The sequence below is a fragment of the Bos grunniens genome, chromosome 2 (genome assembly GCF_055505025.1).
Source record: "Bos grunniens cultivar Pamir isolate PY7600 chromosome 2, Bosgru_T2T1.0, whole genome shotgun sequence".
NCBI lineage: Eukaryota > Metazoa > Chordata > Mammalia > Artiodactyla > Bovidae > Bos > Bos grunniens.
Window position 1 is genome coordinate 12614033 of NC_141166.1, and position 10938 is coordinate 12624970.

Sequence of the window (10938 nt, forward strand, 5' to 3'; positions counted from 1 at the left end):
CTTCAGTGGTTGCGGCGAGCGGGCTCCTTGTTGCAGCTCACAGGCTCTAGAACTCATGGGCTCAGTAGTTTGGTGCACGGGCTTAGTTGCTCCAAGGCATGTGGAATCTTCCAGAACCAGGGATCAAACCTGCGTCCCTTGCATTAGCAAGCAGACTCTTAAGCACTTTACCTCCTGGGAAGTTCTGAACTATAGTTGATGTATAACTGAGCGACTGATCTGATAACATTATATAAGTTAAAGGTATACAATATAGTGATTCACAATTTTATTTAAAAATGTTTTATTATTTATTTTTGTTACTGGCCTCTCTGCTGTAGTTTGCGGGATCTTAGTTCCCTGGAGAGGGATTGAACCTACACCCTTGACAGTGAAAGGGTGGACTCCTAAGCATTGGACCACCAGGGAATGCTTGGTTCACGAATTTTAAAGGTTATACTTCACTTATAATTATTATTAAACGTTGGCTGTAGCTTATTTTATACATAAGTTTGTACCTCTGAATTTTCTACCTCATTTTGCCCCTCCCCGCCCTGTGCCCACTGGTAACCACTAGTTTATTCTCTGTATCTGGGAATCTGCTTCTTTTTTGCTGTGTTCACTAGTTGTGTGTTTTGCATTACAGGTATAAGTGGAATCATATGCTATTTGATGTGTGATATCATACAGCATTTGTCTGATTTATTACACTTGGCATGACCCTAAGTCCATCCACGCTGCTGCAAATGGCAAAGATTCATTCTTTTTTAGGCTGAATAGTATTCCACTGCAGTATGCCATTCCTCTTCTTTATCCACTCATCTGTGAATGGACACTTAGGTCGTGAAGCTTCTTGAAGAGAAGTCCCGTGCCTGGTTCATCTCTGCTTCATCTTTGAATCCTCCTCAGGACATGACACCAGACTTTGAGAATAGGTAGCAGAACTTTGTGGGTGTTTGACTGCCCTCCCCCCAGCCTCCTACTTCTACTTTGGGGGAGCCATCCCCATTATAGAGCATCTTGGGGAGGCAGTGCCACGCCCCTCTCTCCAAATCTGCGGGAACTAGATCCCCCTCTACCAGCCGGTTGGAACTTGCTGCTGGTCGTCCTGAATTGCCTGGATGCTCACCCGTCATCCAGTAGGGTCCCCCCAGTTTCTGCTGGAGTCTTAATGCACCAAGAACATTATGATTGCTCTGTAGTTTCATAACAGGCGGCCTGCAGAAACTTCCTTTAAAAAATCAGCTTAAATGGGGACTTCCCTGGTGGTCCAGGTGTAAGTTCTGATACAGGGGGTGCTGGTTCTATCCTTGGTTTGGGAATTAAGATCCCAAATGCTGCACAGTGTGGCCAAAGAGTAAATGAATACATTGGCTTATTTTTTTTATTGTTGAGATTGAAAAGCTTCTTGTGTATTTTGTATACAAACAACTTTTACAACTCACCAACAACAGAAATAAATAACCCAATCAAAAAATGGCAGAAGACCTTAATAGATTTTTCTCCAAAAAAGACATTAGATTGCCAGTAGGCACATGAAAAGATGTTCAACATGACTAATTATTAGAGAAATGTGAATCAAAACCACAATGAGGTATCACTTCATACTGGTCAGAATGGCTGTCATTAAAAAGTCTACAGACAATAAATGCTGGAGAGGGTGTGGAGAAAAAGGAACCCTTCTACACGTTGGTGGGAATGTAAGTCGGTGCAGCCACTGTGGAAAACAACACGGAAGTTCCTCAGAAAACGAAAAATGGAATTGCCATTTGTTGGTGTTCAGTCTCTCAGTCGTCTCTGACTCTTTGCGACCCCATGGACTGTAGCACGCCAGGTCTCCCTGTCCTTCACCATCTCCTGGAGCCTGCTCAGACTCATGTCCATTGAGTTGGTGATGCCATCCAACCAATGCATCCTCTGTTGCCCCCTTTCTCCTCCTGCCCTCAGTCTTTCCCAGCATCAGAGTCTTTTCCATGAATTGACTCTTTGCATCATGTGGCCAAAGAATTAGAGCTTCGGCTTTAGCATCAGTCCTTCCAATGAATATTCAGGGTTGGTTTCCTTTTGAATTGATGGCTTTGATCTCCTTACAGTCTGAGAGTCTTCTCCAACACCTCAGTGTGAGAGCATTGGCGCTCAGCCCTCTTTATGGTCCAGCTCTCACATTCCTACATGATTACTGGAAAAACCATAGGTTTGACTAAATAGACCTTTGTTGGCAAAGTAACGTCTCTGCAATTTAATATGCTGTCTAGGTTTGTCATAGCTTTTCTTCCAAGGAGCAAGTGTCTTTTAATTTCATGGCGGCAGTCACTGTCCACACTGATTTTGGAGTCCAAGGAAATAAAGTCTGTCACTGTTTCCATTTTTTCCCCATCTATTTGCCATGAAGTGATGGGACCAGATGCCATGATCTTAGTTTTTTGAATGTTGAGTTTTAAGCCTATGACCCAGCAATCCCACTTCTGGGAATATACCTGTACAAAACTAGAATTCAAAAAGATATATGTACCCCTATGCTCATAGCAGCACTGTTCACAATACCCCAAACATGGAAACCTGAATGTCCATTGACAGATGAATGGATAAAGATGTGGTACATATATACAATGGAATATTACTTAGCCATGTGTGTGTGTGTGTTAGTGACTCAGTCACGTCCGACTCTTTGTGACCCCATGGACTGCATGCGTCTTGCCAGGCTCTTCTGTCTGTAGAATTCTCCAGGCAAGAATACTGGAGTGGGTTGCCATTCCCTTCTCCAGGAGATCTTCCCAACCCAGGGATCGAACCTGGGTCTCCTGCATTGCAGGCAGATTCTTTACCATCTGAGCCACCAGGAAAGCCCCCCAAAAGAGCAAAATAATGGCATTTGCAGCAACACGAATGCAACCAGAGATTATCATACTAAGAGAAGTCACTCAGACAGAGAAAGGCAAATGCCATATGATATCACATGTATGTGGAATCTAAAACACGGCACGAATGAGCTTATCTAGGAAATAGAAACTGGCCAATAGACATTGAGAAGAGATTTGCAGACAAGGCGGCGGGAGAGGGGCAGAAGCGGACTGGGAGTTTGGGGTTGGTAGTTGCAAACTCTTACGTATGCAGTGGATAAACACGGTCCTACTGTGTAGCACAGGAAACTAAATTCAATATCTTGTGAAAAATCATAACAGAAAAGAATATAAAATAGAACATATATGTGTATAACTGAGTCACTTTGCCGACACTGACGGAGATTGGCACATCATAAATCAACTATACTTCAATTTAAAAAAAATCCTTATATATTTTGGATTCAAGTCCTGTGTCGGATATGTGTTTTGCAAATATTTTATCTCAGTCTGCCGCTTGTCTTTTCGCTCCCTTAGCAGTTCCCTTCACAGAGATATTTTTAATGATCAGTCCAGCAGATCGATTTTTCTTTCATGGATTGTTGTATCAGCGTCTTACGCTGGAAAGTCAATACCAACCCCAAAGTCACCTAGATTTTCTCCTCTCTTATCTTGTAGTAGTTTTGCGTCTTACATTTTGGTGTACAATCCATTTGGAGTTCATATTTTTGTGAGAACTGTAAGGGCTGTATCTAGGATCGTTTTTCTCCATGTAGAGGTCCTGTTGTTCCGGCACCTGTTTTAATATTTATTTATTTTTGGCTGCGCTGGGTCTTCATTGCTGCGTGCGGGCCTTCTCTAGTTGCGGTGAGCAGGGGCTACTCTTCATTGTGGTGTGGGGGCTTCTCTTTGTGGGGGCTCCTCTTGTTGTGGAGCCTGGCTCTAGGGCTTGGGCTCAGTAGTTGGAGGGCACAGGCCTAGCTGCCTTGGGGCTTGAGGAATCTCCCTGGACCAGGGATGGAACCCATGTCCCCTGCGTTGGCAAGGGGGATTCTTAACCACTGCACCACCCAGGAAGTCCCTTCTCGCACCTGTTTTTGAACAAACTCCTTTCTGTGTTGCACCATCGCCTTCGCTCCTTTGCCAAAGACCAGTGGGCCTATTTCTGGGCTCTTCATTCTGTCCCATCGGTCTATTTTGTCTAGTCTTTAGCCAGTACAAACCTGCCTTGATGACTGAAGCCCAGGGTAAGTCCTGAAGGTGGGTCGTATACGTCCCCTGACTTTGTTTAATTTCAGTTCGGTGCTGGATACTCTGGGTTTTCTGCTTGCCTGTGTAAACTGGAAAATCAGTTTGTTGATAGTGAAGCCGTGGGTTAAATCCATTTTACCCACCTTCGCTAATCGAGGTTAAGACTGGCATGACCTCCAAGTGGCACCAGCCTACATGATCACACATTTGCCTGAGTTATTGTCTACGAACTTGGAGTCAGCTGCTTCTAGTTGGTTAAGACTGGCTCGGACCCCTGGCCCTTCCACCAGGGCATGTGTGAGTGTCTCCTTTTTGCCATCAGAGGGCCAGAAACGCCACCCTCTGAACTCACTGAGGCCTGTAACCTAGTTATACCTGCATAGAATGAGTTACTGCAGCTTTCCCCAATTACCTTGCCCCACGCCCCCGGTGCCTCAGACCACCCTGCCTCTTTTTAAGCTCCTTGCCTTTTGGGGAGGTGGACATGAGATTCGTCCTCCCATCTTCTTGCTTGGCTGCCCTGTGGGTAAGCCTCTAGTTGCTGCAAACCTTGGCATGTCAGCATTTTGGCTTGCTTGCGTGTCCAGCAAAGGGAAACTTTTTTGGTAACAATAGCCCGAGAATAACTTGCTGGGATTGCGCCGAATCTATGGCTCAAGTTGGAAAGGACAGACGTTTTTGACAATAGTGAGTCTTCCTACCTATGAACACGGAATATCTCTCCATTGGTTTTTGTTCTCTGATTTCTTTCACCAGAGATCTTGGTACAAATTTTGTTAGATGTATATCTAAGTATTTAATTTTGCAGGGTGCTAATGTTATTGGTATTGTTTTTAATTTCAGATTCTAATTTTTATTGATGTACATAGGAAAGCAATTGACTTTTGTATGTGAATTTTGTATCCTGGAAACTTGCTATAATCGCTTATTAGTTTCAGGAGTTTTGGTGTCATTCTTGAGATTCTCTACTAATCATGCTATTTCTAAATGGAGACCATTTAAAATTTTTTCCTCTCTTACCTGTGTACCTTCTAGTCCCTTTGTCTTAGTGAATTTGCTGGGACTTTAGAGTGATGTCGAATTGGAGTGCTGAGGGGGGACATCCTTGTCTTATTGCTGTTTTAGGGGAAAGCATTTAGTTTCTCACCACTCAGTACGATGTTAGTGGTAGGCCTTTTGTAGATTTCATTATCAAGTTGAGAAGTTCCTTTCTATTTCTAGTTTGCTGAGAGTTTTTTTTGTAATCAAGTGTTGGATTTTGTTAAATGCTTTTTCTGCAACTGTTGATATGCCCATGTCGCTTTTCTTGTTCATGTGATGAATTCCATTAATTGACTTTTGAATGTTGAAATAGTCTTGCATAACCTGGAATAAATTTCACCTGATCATGGTGTATAATTTTTTTTATATCATTGGATTCTATTTGCCAATATTTTGTTGAGGATGTTAATATCTGTTCGTGAATATTGGTCTATAGTTTTCCTTTCTTATAATGTCTGTCTGATTTTGGTGCTGGTCTCAAGTTAGAAAGTATTCCTTGGGCTTCTATTTTTGAGGATCGGTATAATTTCTTCTTAAATGTTTGGTAGAATTCACTAGTAAGCCACTTGGGCCTGGAACTTTCTGTTTTGAAAAGTTATTATTGACTCAATTTCCTTATTTTTTTTTTCCTATCATTACATTTTCTTTTTTTTATTTTTAAAGCAAGTGTTTTAATTTTTTTGACTGCAGCGAGCAATTTGTGGGATCTGAGCTTCGTGACCAGGGATGAGACCTGGGCTCTGGCTCTTGGCTCTGAAAGTGCCAAGTCCTAACCGCTGTACTGCCAGGAAATTCCCAGCTTCAATTTCTTTAATAGATACAAGCATGTTTGATTATTTCTGTTAGTTTCGGTATATTGTGTTTTTCAAGAAATTGTTCCACTTCTTGCATATTATCAAATTTGTGGAGACATTTATAATATTCCTTTATTTTTCTTTCAATGCCCATGGGATCAGTGGCAATGGCACCTTTCATTTCTTTCTCTTTTTTTTAACTGAAGTCTAGTTGACTTACAATATTGTGTTCGTTTCAGGTGTAGAGCATAGTGGTTCATTTAAAAAATTATATTCCATAATACGTTATTTTAAGATATTGGATATAATTCCCTGTGCTATATAGTAACTGTGTGGTTTATCTACTTTATGTAGTGTAGCTGTCTGTTAATCCCGTAATTCCCAGTCCATTGGCCTTTAAAGTAATTATTATAGGTATGTGGTTATTGACATTTTATTTCTTGTTTTTCAGTTGTTTTTGTAGTTCTTCTTTGTTCATTTTTCTTTTTGTTTTTCCTTTTGTGAATTGATTCTCTTTTGTAGTATGCTTGAGTTCCTTTCTTTTTGGTTTTTGTGAATCTGTTATTTGCTTTTGATTTGTGATTACCACAGGGTTCATGTATGTTAACCTGTAATTATGTCTCCTTGCTTTCAACTGATAGTCATTCCAGTTCAAACGTATTCTAAAAGATATACATTTTTAGATGTAGATTCCATCCCACATTTTGTGGTTTTGATGTCCTGTTTTTACATCTTCATACTTATCTTTTTACTCTTTATTGAAGCTATATTCAATTTTATAATTTTTTTGTTTTTTAATCTAAATACTGTCTTATTAAGTGGTCATCAGTCTTTACTGTATATTTGCCTTTCCTATTGGGATTTTCTCTTTCCTACAGATTCTTGCTTCTTTTTCATTTAGAAAAGACCCTTCAAATTTCTTTTCAGATAGGTTTAGTACTGTTAAATTATTTTACTTTTGCTTGTCTAAGAGATTCTTTCTCTCCTTCTATTCTAAATGATAATCTTTCTGGGTAGAATATCTCAGATTGCAGGTTTTTCCCTTTTAGAACTTTGAATATGTCATGTCACTCCCTTCTTGTCTTCAGAATTTCTGAAGAGAAATCAGATGATAGCCTTATAGGGTTCCCTTGTAAATAGCTCCTTTTCTCCTGCTGCCTTTAGAAATCTCTCTTTAACTTTTGTCGTTTAAATTATGTGTCTTGGTGTGGATCTGTTTGTGTTCATCCTTTTGGGACTCTCTCTGCTTCTGTACCTGGTTACGTTTCCTTCTTTAGGTTTGGGAAGTTTTCAGCCATAATTTCCTCATATTGTTTTTGATCCCCTTCTTTCTCTCTTCTTCTAGAACCCCTATTATGCATAGGTTGAGATGTTTTATATTATCCCATATATCTTGTATGTTGCTTTTTCTTTCCCATTCGTCCGTCTGCTGTTCTGATTGGGCGATTTCTATTTTATCTTCCAGGTCACTTATTTATCCTTTTTATTTAGTTTGCTGTTCATTGCTTCTAGGTTGCTTTTTATCTTGGAAATTGAATTATTTATTTTGATTGGTTCATCTTTACAGTTTCTAGATCCCTGATACAGTGCTCTGCATTTATATTGACATTCTTTCTTAATTCAGTTAGCATTTTTATTACCACCTTTTTGAACTTGGGCTCTAGTAGATTGGTGAGCTCTGCCTCATTATTTGTCCTTTAGGGGACTTCTCTTGCTCTTTAAATTGAGACTAACTCTCCTTTCTTTGCTTTTACTTGACTTTCTGTCTCTATGAATTTAGGAGAAACAGTCACCTATTGTCTTGAAAGGGTGTTTTCATGTGGGGACGTCCCTGTGTGGACTGTGCGCGTCCGGTGTCTTTGGCCCACAGGAGCTGCTTTTGATGAGGAGGCCAGGCATGCCTTTCCGCTGGGTCTGCGGCTGCTATCACTTTGGTAGGGGGTGTGGTTGGTGTTGGAGATTCTAAAGCCTGTGCAGGGCATGAGGAGGGACTTCGTCTCGGCTCCCTTGGCAGTTGCTGCTCTGTCAGGGGTGGGGTCTGTTCCATCGTTGTTGGATTAGGAACCTTAAGGGTCATCTTAAAGGTCAGAATGACTTAAGGGTCATTCTCCTTGAGTGCCTGCCTGCCCTGCCCCAAAGGATGGGAGAGCTGAAGCACGTGAGGCCCATGCACTCAGAGGTCAAATGCCTTGCCTTTGTAGGTGTCTGGGTCAGCTCAGAGTTTCCCAGGTGGTGCTGGTGGTAAAGAACCTGCCTGCCAATGCAGGAGACCTGAGAGATACAAGTTTGATCTCTGGGTTGGGAAGATCCCTGGGAGGAGGGCATGGCAACCCACTCCAGTATCCTTGCCTGGAGAATCCCGTGGACAGAGGAGGATGGCGGAGTACAGTCATGGGGTCTCAAAGAGTCGGACACAACTGAAGCGACTTAGCATGCTCAGCTCAGATGTAGCCCAAGGTCACTTACTTCTCTGTTGTGGTTGTACCCGATTTAATGCAAGGCTGAGGCATGGAGAGAGAGCGACTAGGGTGTTTGTTAGGCTGGCAGTCAGGGCATTGTGGCTGCAGGAATCAAGACGGCTGTGCTGTTGCCAGAGACCTGGTGTGCCTCTGTGGTCGTCTTTTCCCAGGACCTGTCTGCCCCAGATCCAGCACCAAATTGTGGTGTGGGGTGGGCTGGGTGGGGCTGGAGTTTTTTCTAGGCTGGGAGACTGAACGTATCATGCTGTCTCCTGTGGTACTGTCACAGGACTAAGTGGTGACTGCAGCCTCTGCCACACCCCAGGCCCCCAAGCCACCTCTGGGTCTTTCCCAGGACCTGTCTGGCCCAGGTCCCGCACCAAGCTGTGGTGTGGGGTGGGTGGGGCTGCGGTGTTTACCCTGCTTGCAGTGTGGCAAGGTGATAGCTTGCCAGTGCAGAGCTCTCTCTGCTCTGATTGTTGGCAACCCAGCAGCCACGCACCCTTCACGAGTAGTCTAGGCTTCTCCAGCCCTCAGTGCCTGCAGTTCTCCCAGTAGCCAAAGGGGCTTGTTTCCTCTGTGTAGGACCCCAGACTGGGCTACCCAGTCTGTGACTTGACCTGCTTGCTCCCCAGGGTGAGGGTCCACCCATGCAGACCTTCTCTTCCTTTCAGACCCTCCCCAAGGCTGGAGGTCCCGACCCGCCTTCTGTCTGTCCTACTTGGTTACATGGAAATCTTTCTTGCACCTTCGGCTGTACAGGAGTTCTTCAGCTAGTTTTTGGTGAGTGGTTCTGTGAGCACTGTTCACATGTAGGTGGAATTTTGATGTGTTCATGGGGGGAGGTGAGCTCTTAGAATGTCCTCCTATTCTACCACCTTGATCTAAATTCCTGTTTCTGATATTAGTAATCATGTTTTCTGTTTTTTTATGGGTTAGCCTAGAAGTTTTATCAATTTTCTCAAGGACTCAGTTTTTCTTTTGTTGATTTCTTGCTTTTAATTTCATTGATTTCTGCTCGAATATTTCTTTCCTTCTGCTTCCTTTAGACCTAATTTGCTTTTTCTAGTTCCCTGAAGCGGCTTACTGATTTCAGCTCCTTTTTAAATAGATGCATTTAATGCTATAAATGTCCCTCTAAGGACTGCTTTTGCTGCATCCCACGAATTTTGAAGTTATATTTTCCTTTAGCTCAAAAATATTTTTCTTGAGACTCCTTTGATCTACGTGTCATTTAGCAGTGTATCGCTTGGAACTTCCCTGTTGGTCTAGTGGTTAAGACTCTGTGCTCCCAAATCAGGGGGCATGGTCGGGCAACCAAGATCCTCCACAGCACACGGCATGGCCAAAACCAAAAACCAGTGTGTTGTTTCATCTCCAAGTACTTTGGGACTTTCCAGCTATCTTTCTGTTGACTTTTCTAGATTAATTCTACGGTAGTCTGAGAGCATTCGTAGGATGATTTCTGTTCTTTTAAATTTAAGGTATGTTTAGTGGCCCAGAATGTAGTCCATCTTGGTGAATGTTCCATGTAAGCCTTAGGAATGTGTGTATTTTGCTGCTGTTAGGCGGAAGTATAACTGTCAACGAGATCCAGTCATTGATGGCACTGTTCAACTGTCTATTGACCTGAATAGTAATTTGTCTCCTTCTCCTTATGGTTGTTTTTGCCTCATATATTTGATGCTTTGCTGTTAGGTGCATACACATTAGGCCTATCTTCTTGGAGAACTGACCTCTTTATCATTATGCAGTGCCTTTGTCCTTGATAATTTTCCTTGCTCTTGTCTGCTTTGTTTGAAATAGTTACCCTTTGATTAGTGTTACTATGGTATCTTCCTGTACACCTTTACTTCTACGTCTACAGGAAACCCATTTTAAATAATAAAGACAACATATAGTTGGGTCTTGTTTTTTTAACCCAGTTACTTAGAATATTATTTGAAGTGGTTACTGACATAGTTTTCTACCACATTTGCTAGTTTTCTACTCTGTTCCTATTTTTGTCTTTCACTCTTTTTAGGAGGCAGGGGAGAGGCAGATCAACTATGAAAAGAAGGGTACTTCAGGATATTGAGCATCCTGAAGTTGACTTATAGGGGCATTTGTGTTTCTTTGGCGGGGTCCAATTTTGGGGAAATTCCCTACTGAATGCATTTTTGTGGGGATGAATGTACCGTTCTGCATCGTAGACGCTAAAATGAGCCACCCTCTTTACTGCTCTTTGGCATCTAGGATCTGGGATGACGACGACCTGGTTTGGCCAAATGGGCACTCCCAGGCATGCCTTTGAGTCTTGATGAAGTGACAGAGCAATTCAAATTTAATCACAGCAGTTGCAAAAACAGAGCTTGGTCCACAGAAGCTACCAATGTTAACCTAGCAGTTGTTGGGGGCAGGTGGACATCATGACAAAGTTCATTCAATTATATGAACACAACATAACTGTTTAAAAGTGAGTATGAACAATGATAATTTGGGAAAAGAAAGTTGTGTTAGAGACTAAAATTGGAGTGAATTTTTAAAAATTAGGCTTAAAAAAATTTAAACTTGGAAGAAAAAACCCCTCAAACA